The following is a 12016-nucleotide window of genomic DNA, read 5'->3' as shown; positions in this document are numbered from 1 at the left end:
TCTCCCAACAAATAAGAGTCCAGGACCAGATGGCTTCCCTGGGGAGTTCTACCAGACGTTTAAAGCAGAGATAATACCTATCCTTCTCAAGCTATTCCAAGAAATAGAAAGGGAAGAAAAACTTCCAGACTCATTCTATGAAGCCAGGATTACTTTGATTCCTAAACCAGACAGAGACCCAGTAAAAAAAGAGAACTACAGGCCAATATCCCTGATGAATATGGATGCACAAATTCTCAATAAGATCCTAGCAAATCAAATTCAACAGCATATAAAAACAATTATTCACCATGATCAAGTGGGATTCATTCCTGGGATGCAGGGCTGGTTCAACATTCGCAAGTCAATCAATGTGATACATCACATTAATAAAAGAAAAGATAAGAACCATATGATCCTGTCAATCAATGCAGGAAAGGCATTTGAGAAAATTCAGCATCCTTCTTAATAAAAACCCTCGAGAAAGTCGGGGTAGAAGGAACATACTTAAACATCATCAAAGCAATTTATGAAAAGCCCACAGCTAATATCATCCTCAATGGGGAAAAATTGAGAGCTTTTTCCCTGAGATCAGGAACACGACAAGGATGTGCACTCTCACCGCTGTTGTTTAATGTAGTGTTGGAAGTGCTAGCATCAGCAATGAGACAACAAAAGGAAGTCAAAGGCATCAAAATTGGCAAAGATGAGGTCAAGCTTTCACTTTTTGCAGATGGCATGACATTATACATGGAAAATCCGATAGACTCCACCAGAAGTCTGCTAGAACTGATACATGAATTCAGCAAAGTTGCAGGATACAAAATCAATGTACAGAAATCAGTTGCATTCTCATACATTAATAATGAAGCAACAGAAAGACAAATAAAGAAACTTATCCCATTCACAATTCTACCAAGAATCATAAAATACCTAGGGATAAATCTAACCAAAGATGTAAAAGATCTGTATGCTGAAAACTATAGAAAGCTTATGAAGGAAATTGAAGAAGATAAAAGAAATGGAAAACCATTCTGTGGTCATGGGTTGGAAGAATAAATATTGTTAATATGTCAATACCACCCTAAGCTATCTACACATTCAATGCAATCCCAATCAAAAGCACCAGCATGCTTCTCAAAGCTAGAACAAGCAATCCTAAAATTCATATGGAACCACAAAAGGCCCCGAATAGCCAAAGTAATTTTGAAGAAGAAGACCAAAGCAGGAGGCACCACAATCCCAGATTTTAGCCTCTACTACAAAGCTGTAATCATCAAGACAGCATGGTATTGGCACAAAAACGGACACATAGACCAATGGAATAGAATAGAAACCCCAGAACTAGACCCACAAACGTATGGCCAACTAATCTTTGACAAAGCAGAAAAGAATATCCAATGGAAATAAGACAGTCTCTTTAACAAATGGTGCTGGGAGAACTTCAACATGCAGAAGAATGAAACTAGACCACTTGCTTACACCATTCACAAAAATAAACTCAAAATGGATAAAGGACTTGAATGTGAGACAGGAAACCATAAAAACCCTAGAGGAGAAAGCAGGAAAAGACCTCTCTGACCTCAGCCGTAGCAATTTCTTACTTGACACATCCCCAAAGGCAAGGGAATTTAAAGCAAAAATGAACTATTGGGACCTCATGAAGCTAAAAAGCTTCTGCACAGCAAAGGAAACAACCAACAAAACTAAAAGGCAACCAACGGAATGGGAAAAGATATTTGCAAATGACATATCAGACAAAGGGCTAGTATCCAAAATCTATAAAGAGCTCACCAAACTCCACACCCGAGAAACAAATAATCCAGTGAAGAAATGGGCAGAAAACATGAATAGACCCTTCTCCAAAGAAGACATCCAGATGGCCAAAAGGCACATGAAAAGATGCTCAACATCGCTCCTCATCAGGGAAATACAAATGAAAACCACACTCAGATATCACCTCACGTCAGTCAGAGTGGCCAAAATGAACAAAGCAGGAGACTATAGATGCTGGCGAGGATGTGGAGAAACAGCAACCCTCTTGTACTGTTGGTGGGAATGCAAATTGGTGCAGCCACTCTGGAAAACAGTGTGGAGGTTCCTCAAAAAATTAAAAATAAAACTACCCTATGACCCAGCAGTAGCACTGCTAGGAATTTACCCAAGGGATACAGGTGTACTGATGCATAGGGGCACTTGTACCCCAATGTTTATAGAAACACTCTCAACAATAGCCAAATTGTGGAAAAAGCCTGAATGTCCATCAACTGATGAATGGATAAAAAAATTGTGCTTTATATACACAATGGAGTACTATGTGGCAATGAGAAAGAATGAAATATGGCCCTTTGTAGCAACGTGGATGGAACTGGAGAGTGTGATGCTAAGTGAAATAAGCGATACAGAGAAAGACAGGTACCATACGTTTTCACTCTTATGTGGATCCTGAGAAACTAACAGAAAACCATGGAGAAGGGGAAAGAAAAAAAAAGAAAAAAAAGAGGTTAGAGTGGGAGAGAGAGCCAAAGCATAAGAGACTCTAAAAAACTGAGAACAAACTGAGGGTTGATGGGGAGTGGGAGGGAGGAGAGGGTAGGTGATGGGCATTGAAGAGGGCATCTTTTGGGATGAGCACTGCTTTTTGTATGGCAACTAATTTGACGATAAATTTCATATAATAAAAAAATGAGATAAAAAAAGACTAAAGGAGCTAAATATATTAGCTCACAAAGTATGTTCACATTGTCATCTCTCTCCAAGGCTTTTTATGACATAACAATAAGATATTCTGAACCATCTAACATTGTTGTAGAGGTTGCATTTTTACTTTCTTATTCCTCTGAAAAATGTATTTTTCCCTATGCTTAACAATACATGAGGATTAAACATCCTTCATTATATAATCTAATCATATGACAGGAATGTGTACTCTTTATGAAGCAACAATATTTACAAAAGTATGTAATGAACTGATATTTAGACTATAATAAACTCTTGAATGCTCAAGAAATGCTAGCATATTTCAAGAGAACTGCTAACTGAAAGGCAGTTTATGAAGATGAAAATGTTTGAATACTTTACTACCATGTACTCTATGACACCTTGCTGACCTTCAGACACTGGAAAATATGTATAAATCTCTGAAGAATCTCTATATCTGAGATTAGCCACTCTGTTGTAGATTTTTAAAAACATGAAACACATTATTAATATGATTTTATAAATCTCCAAACACCCCAAATAGGTAATTTCTATATAAACACACTAATGTACATGAACACACGTACATAAACAATTATTTTAATATGTAAACACTGATTATTTTATATGTGCTCCCATATCACCCCTGACTCTTTAACTTCCATAAACTCACCCATGTTCTCCATTTGAAGTTAGCCAAAGTAAAAAAAAATAGTAAACTAAATAGCAATCCGGCTTGTGCCACATCAAGAAAGTTACAGATATTCTATTCCTCAATTTCCTCAATAAAGTGGAGAAAATTATCACATGTAACCGACTAGGGTTTTGCATCTGTTAATTATTAATACATTTAAAGTCTTTGGAATTATACCTGCAACATAGTAAACTTTCACAATGGTTAGCTATTATTATTTTTACCTCTTTGGAATTGATATAATTAATTAAACATTTTTTAATGTTTGTTTACTTTTGAGAGGGAGCGGGGGAGGGGCTGGAGACACAGAATTGGAAGCAGACTCCAGTCTCTGAGCTGTCAGCACAGCGCCTGATGGGGACTCTAACTCTCTAGCCATGAGATCATTACCTGAGCCAAAGTCAAATGCTTAACCGACTGAGCCACCCTGGCGCCCCCGATGTAATTAATTCTTAAAAAAGAGTTAAGAAGAATGATATTTTGCATTAGTAGAGGACATGGCATTAAGGGAATTGAGTCAGCAAATTCAGAAGCAACAGCACCATTCTCAAAATCTGTGGGAGACACCAAACAAGCATAACTGCATAATAAGGCAATGACAGTCTTTATATAATTTTGCTGAAAATATCTGCATTTAGACAATTTGTAAAGAACTAAGATTTAGGAATGGAGAAAGGAACACTTGAGTCTTATCCTCTACTTTTTAATCCTTTAGGTCTGTTGACTGACTACACAGTTGATATTTTGGAAAGGGGCGTAATGTTGTTAACTCTGAATTTGTAATTGTTTGGATTTAGAGTTGATAAGGGTTATCTGTTTTTAATATCTGTACTATAATGGAAGCAGCATAAGACAAGTGAGTTCTAGGAAGAAGATATGATATTGAATTAGACAAAGAATGCCACAGGAAATGTTTAATGATAATATAATGGATGTTTCAGAAAAGAGAGGGCCACATTCTAATATTTGATTGTTATTCCATCTATATGATGAAAGTAGTATAACCCAAACACTTAACAATTTTCATACAAATGGAAAAGCTAATGAGATAGATTTTTCTGCCAAAGGCCTTATATTTTTAGACCTGTCAGGACTGTGATGCTGCAGCCACAGGCATATGTTATGAACAGTAAACTGGTGTCTTTCATGGTTGAACAAATTTTGCAGAAAATAACCTTGAAAGTATAGAATCAGATTTGGGTCCCCAAATGAAAGCCAGTAATATCACAATTGTCACTTTTTGTTAGATATTTAATAAGTAGAAATAATTCTGAAAAGTGTGTATGCAGTTATTATAGGGTCTGTCAATAACATTATGTACTGGGAGCCCCTTTTTTCATTCATAGTTAGGTATGATTAGTTTGATCACTTGAATTTCTCCAATATTCATTGAGGTTTTTTCTAATTCTTTTTCCTAAATTATTTTCCCCTAAAATCTTCACTTGGTCCTACTTCCAACAACAACACGAAAAAATACAAAGTGTATTTACTGAGATATATTACTTTAAAACAATAAGATTTTTCATTGGTGTGACTTGAGACAAATCTCATTTAAGCACAGATATTATCTATATTCATTTAATTTGATCACTGAAAAACTCCCTTATTTCTTTAGAAAGATAAGTTGGTTTCACCTTAATTTTCAGTCAATCCCAAGTAATTATATTTTATGAACAACTGTGACAGTAATGTTTTTTAATCAAAATTTCATTTTTTCTCACCCCCTCTCCCTCTGGGGAAGAGAATACTTTCCTAGCTCATTGATTTGGGGATTTTTCCATGTGAATAGCACTAGCTGAAAAAATAGAGATGGAAGTGACATTGTGCTTGTTCTAAAACTAGGTTTAAGACTCTAAAAGTGTATGTTCATCTCCGTGGGAGCTTCTTTTCTGTCAAAAGAACATTCTCTAGAGTTGCTACCCCTTCAGCCTGAACACTGGGGTACGACATGCAGAGGAAAATCCCTCTGATTGATCTGCACACCTGCATTTTTTTTAATGTTGATATATTTATTTTGAGAGAGAGAGAGAACTCAAGCATGGATGGGGGAGGAGCGGAGAGAAGGGGAGAGAGAATCCTAAGCAGGCTACACACTCAGCACAGAGCCCAATGCAGGGCTTGATCTCACGACTATGAGATCATGACCTGAGCCAAAATCAAGAGTCAAACACTCAACTGACTGAGCCACCCAGGTACCCTCAGATTTGTATTTTGAAGCAGATCTATTTTTATTCCACATACTTGTAAAGTATAAACACTTATGCCTTATGCAAATAAGTACTGAGGTCATGAAAACAGCACTATGGTGAAAATGGTTAACCAGCACAGCAACTATCTGCAAACATAGGAAAATAATCTGGTAGAAAACATTCTGGATTAACAATTGAAATAGTACAAATATTCCAGAAAACAATCTTAATTTACAAGGTATTTTGTTAAGTAATACTCTTTATATAACACCTGGTGCTTCATCCATGATGTGAAAGTGTTAGAATTTTGTATCTGAGACTCAGTGCTTGCTACAAGCATGTATGTAGGGTGAATAGTGAAAATATTTTGGAATCATTCAAAAGCATGTGTAACATTTACAAAATCATTTGTTATTAACCTTCTTAACAGTGCATATTTTAACATGTAAAGTATGTTAAAAAATATATTTATTGAGATAATAAATTATTCCTGCTATGTATAGTGAAAAAATTGGCCTAGCCCAAAAGAAGTTTGGCATTTGCTCTTTGTTTTGGGGCTGTAATTGCTGTACCCTTGAAATGGCATTCTTTGCAAATTTGTGGTCATTCTGATTATTATAAGCCTATGTTATATTTTATAAAGTATTTATTAAAGATTTTTTAGTCAATTGAGAATTTAAAGAGCTATAAATCGTAATTTCTTGCTCTTATATTGAAATAATAATCTTGTTCTATATCTATCACTTTGTTTTGTTTTTATATTCCCTTATTAAACTTTTTCAGAGTTCTTAAAAATAGTGTGTCATTGGATTTTCTTTTCTGAATAAATTGGAGAAGCTTATATATTCAAAATATGGCTTGTTTTTATTTTGTTAAAAAATAGTCAGTTGCTTTTGCTCTTCTTATCCCATTTATGATTTTCTTTGAAAGGTAAACTTTTTAAAGCACTTCTTATATTTCAAAATAACTGTTTTAGGTTTTGATTTGTATTTCATCAAACATATAGATTGAGGTAGATTTAGTTGTTACACTTAAAAGTAGTATATTTTACCATTTATTAAAAACTTTCCCATTATGATTACAAATAACTGTATTCTTTTCTTCTGATGACTCAAATATGTTTCTGATTAAGATTACTCCTATGTGTTTTATAGGAGTAGACTTTCAGTAGACTTTCTGGAAATTTATTAAAATTGAACAATTAATTATCTCTTGCTTAATTTGTGCCAGGTACTCTACCAGATATTTGACATACTTTGTTAACCCTTTCATAAAAACATTTGTTCAGATAAGAGAAAGGAGTACATGTTCTATGATAACAATGTTTGAAATACTTTCATTGAACTGTAAAGTAATACTGGAACGTTATTACTTTTTCTGAACCTGTATTTCCCCGAGGAAATATATTTCTCAGAAACCTTCTATAACATGGCTTCTTAAATGTCGATGGATAGATAAATGCATAAAGAAGATGTGTGTTAGATATATATAATGGACTATTACTCAGCCATAAAAAAGAATAAAATCTTGCCATTTGCAATGACATGGATGGAGCTAGAGACTATAATCCAAGTAAGTCAGTCAGAGAAAGACAGATACCATATGATTTCATTCATATGTGGAATTTAAGAAACAAAATAAATGAGCAAAAGAGGGGGGAAAAGAGAGAGAGAGGCAGACCAAGAAGTAGACTCTTATCTACAGAGAACAGACTGAGGGTTACAAAAGGGGATGTGGGTGAGGTGGTGGGAGAAATAGGGGATGGGGATTAAGGAGGGCATTTGTGATGAGCACTAGGTGTTATATGTAAGTGATGAATCACTAAATTCTATACCTCAAACTAATATCACACTGCATGTTAACTAATTGGAATTTAAATAAAAACTTGAAAAGGGAGGAAAATTTCAGATATCTGGTGAAAAAGTTCAGAATATCTGGTTAAAAAAACTTGAAAAGAGAAAAAGAAAGAATGAAATTTGCCATTTATAACAACATGGATAGAGTTAGAGAGTATAATGCTGAATGAAATAAGTCAGTCAGAGAAAGACAAGTACCATATGATCTCACTGATGTGGGATTTAAGAAACAAAATAAATGAGCAAAGAAAAAAAAAAAGAGAGACAAATCAAGAAACAGACTCTTAACTATAGAGAATAAATTGGTGGTTACCAGAGGAGTGGTGGGTTGGGGTATGGGTGAAGTAAGGGAGGGGGATTAGAGTACAAAAATAAACCACAAATAGTTGAGAGAAAAACAAACAAAATCAACTTGTGTGTACAAATTAAGACTGTGATATTATTTCTCTTCTATTAAGAAACGGATACCTTTTAATATAATGTCATACAAGTTAACAGAGATCATAGCCTTTATCCATGTGCATCTTTATACTCTACAATCCTTTTTGCTTGGCCCTTTGGTGGCCAATCTGCTTCAGATTCTGTCTCCCTTTCTCTCTGCCCCTCCCCCACTTGTACATGCGCTCTCTCCCTCCCTCTCTCTATCTCTCTCAAAAATAAATAAATATTTTTAAAAATGGTTTCTGTTTGACACAGAAATTTCAATTCTCATTTCTGGGAATTTATACCAAATAAGTAAGTACAATATTGTAATTATGAGAATGTTTACTCTTAGATGAGAAATAATCTTAACTGCTCAAAAATAAAGATTTGGTTAAACAACAACAACAACAACAACAACAAATAAAGCACAGCTATTTTCTCTCACATTGGTCTATGACAAGGTCAGCTATGTGCTCTCCTTGATTCTTATCGCTGGCTCCTGACATTAACATTTTTGCCTTAGATGATATCAGTGGCCATGTTTTCTTGCTATATACATCCTCAGCATCCATTTCATTCCCCATAAATTCTTAATATTTTTCACTGATATATTTCTTAGTGCTTCAATAACTACATAGATGCTGTTTTTCAACATACTGTGTACTTAGTTCCTAAAACTTCTTTTGCCCACCATTGATCTTTACCCTATTTTTTTTTCTCTTAAGACTTTGTCCTTGGCAATAAAAATCTACTCTTTGCATCATTCAGGGCCCTGACAGGCATAAGGCCCATTAAATTTGACATAATTTATGGGGGATTTATTTATTAGATGGATATTTGAGAAAGTATGGGAAGGGAATAGAGGAATATTAATCATAGTGCAGATGCATGTGGTTAGTAGCAACAGAGTTTTATTGTTCTTAAGTCCCAAGGATGAGGCTAAACTAAAAAGATCTCATGCAGAGAAGACTATCTAAAGAGGAACAGTATCCTTGAATTGAGAAATATAGCAGTCAAAAGGATCTCACAGAGACATAGTCCATAGAAGGGATATGCTGATCTTATTCTCTCTTCCACGGTGATTTTATATTTGGGTTACCCATTGGCTGGACTTAATCTGTATTCGTAGAGTGTGGTGAGTATTGTCCATAGAGGTGAGTCTCCTGCGGAAAAGATAACCATGAAAGATAGAGAGTAGATCAGGAGAGGCAAAGAGAATAAATATGCCCCACATCCTATAATTTCAATTTAAATAATTTTACTGTGTATTCTTCTATCTCACTCTTTATAAAATCCCAATTGCAATATTTTAAATCTGTTACCTAAAATCCCATGATTCTGCAATACCCATTTCTTTCTTCTCAGTCTATGCATGTCTGATTTTACTTTGGCACCATTAGATTCCATTGTCAATCATAGTATTCACAACCTTGCATATTTCAGTAGTTCATTTGCCCTTTATTTTTCTGTTTTGAACTTAACTGGCATAATCCAACCCTTGTTAAATTCAATTCTCCGCTTACTCTGTCTAGCTGTAGGTGGTGGTAAGAAAGCACACAATTATGATGGCTGATTATACCATTAGTGCTTCTGAGCAAGTGTGTTGGTTTCCTAGGGTGACTGTAACAAATTATGACAGACATGGTGGCTTAAGACAACAAAAATTCATTCTTTCACAATTTTGAAGTCAGGTACTCCAAAATCAAGGTATTTTCAGAGTTGATTTCTTTTGGGGGCTCAGAGGAAGAATATGTTCCATTATGTATTTCCTGGCTTCTCGTAGTTGCTGGCAATTCTTGAATTCCTTGGCTTGTGGTAGCATGAATTCAGTCTCTGTCTCCATCATTATGTGATGCTTGTCTTTTTGTGTATTTCTTTGTCCAAGTTTCTCTCTACTTATAAGGAGTATAGTCTTATTGTATTAGAGACCGCCATAATCCAACATGACTTTATCTTAACTTGATTGCACCTGACAAAACACACACACATACACACACACACACACACACACACACACACACACACACACACACTATAACTATTTCCAAATAAGGTCATGTTCACAGGTTTTAGGGGATGTGAACTTCTCCGGGACATTATTCAACCCAGTACTACATCATACAATTTTTCCTAAGGACACTCACTGTGTCACTTTTTCTAAATTATTATTTCACTTTTTCTCTTCTTGCTTGTTTTTATTCCAGATAATGACCATGGTATATATTTAATTGGGAAAGTATAAAACATAGAAAAATTCCTCCATGTTGCTATTACAAGGTCTATTGATAATTTGCCTCTTATTCCTTATATTCTGCCTTCCCTGCTCTTATTGGGGCATAGATTTCCTTGTCTTCCAACTAAGTTGAGTCTAACTACTTATTAGAAATTTTTACATGAGTGTGTTGATAAACCGTTTTTACTTTCTTGAAAGTACCTTTATTTTACTGTCATTTTAAAAGATAATCTCATTCTTTATATGAGTACATATTAAGAGTTACTTTCTTTCACCTCATTAAAGTGTATGGACTCATCTTCTGAAAAGTCCTGAAAAGAACGGAAAAGTATGAAATATACATACTGTCAGTGAAGAAGTGATTCGCTACAACTCTGCAAATCTGACATCAACTGTTAGAACTGAAGATTTGCATCCTCAAGCTGTGCAGATATGCAACAGAGGAAGCATAAAATAGCTTCTAATGCTACATAGAATCATTATCCATGATCAAAATATTGAAACAATCCAAGTGGCCTTGAACATTAAATGGGTATTTTTTTGTGTGTTATTTCCCCCAATTACCTACTGACCCTTTCTATGAGGGAAAAGCACATGCACTCCACACTTGAACTCAGGCATGGATGTGTGAGTTGTTTGGGAATGGAAAGGGAAACAGACATGTGCCATCAAACTTTCATGAGACATATGGTTCTTTTATTTTTTCCCCATTGCTATGAAAGTAAATATCTGAGATAGGGCCTGTTCTTTAAAGGCTGGAATGAAGAGGCCACATAAAGCAGGAAGAATAGGAAGAAATGCACAATTGTTGTAGTGCACTGAGATTTGGAAGCTGTTCCACTGAGTATCTCTTTTGTTTCCAGGCAGAAGCAGCTAACACCACATATTAAAAGCCCCAACACAAGAAAAAAAAATATGATATTTTGGAAAAGTCTATAACAACTTTGTTACTTAGAATCTAGTGTTTACTCATGGCACAGCATAACCCATAACCCTAAACATCAGCCATAATGACTAAAAGAGATTAGTGCTTCAAACAAAAGACGACTATTTCTGAACACTATAAAAGTTTGTGGTTTGTGAAACTGCCAACATTAAAGTCAAACACTGCTTTGGAGTGAGGAGACATTTGAATGGCAGAAATGTGTAAGTAAGAGCAGAAACAAATTAATCCACTCTCAAAGCTTTTCCTCTCAGATACCGAAATGCAAAGAAGTAATATTTTCTGTCAGTAGCAAACATCCATTTCATCCATTTGCATCCATGAGGCAAAACTCTTCATGTTTTGTTTGTGGTTCTGAAGGAACTCAAAATTAACATAATATTGAAGACTTTTACACAGAGCCTAAGGAACGTTTGCAATATTATGATTAATAGTACTTTTGAATATATATAGTTCTAAATGTAACAAACATTGTTTTTCCCCTACATAATTATAAATTATCATTGGATAAAATGCCACCACCGTCTTATGAAAATTTGTTAGTTATTTTCTGCTTCTTTTTTCTTATATCATCTATCATCTATCTTTGTATCTATCATTTCTCTCTCTATCAATCATCAACTATCCACCTATGATGTATCATTTATCTATGTAATAATATTCTTGTCATTATATTGGTTTTCTGGTAATGAGAGAGCTTTGGGATCAATATATTCTTGAGTATGACTTACTAGCATTTGCCACTGATATCAATATTAATCAATTCATACAAAAAATAATTTGACAATTATGGAGTGACTACCAATTATATTCCAACCACTCTCTTAAGACCCTGAGAAAATGCTGTAAGCAAGAGCCACAGAGCACAAGTTTGGTTGGGGTGGGGGGAGATATTAACAAAAAAAAACGCCATGTAATTTCAGTTATATATTTATAAGGAAGGGAAAATCTAATCTTGTTTGGTGGAATCTTGGAAGATCTCATTGAATGAGAAACAAG

The sequence above is a fragment of the Panthera pardus genome, unplaced genomic scaffold, assembly GCF_024362965.1.
Source record: "Panthera pardus isolate Hobbes unplaced genomic scaffold, ASM2436296v1 HiC_scaffold_13, whole genome shotgun sequence".
In the NCBI taxonomy this organism is placed as follows: domain Eukaryota; kingdom Metazoa; phylum Chordata; class Mammalia; order Carnivora; family Felidae; genus Panthera; species Panthera pardus.
This window is presented reverse-complemented; position numbering follows the sequence as displayed.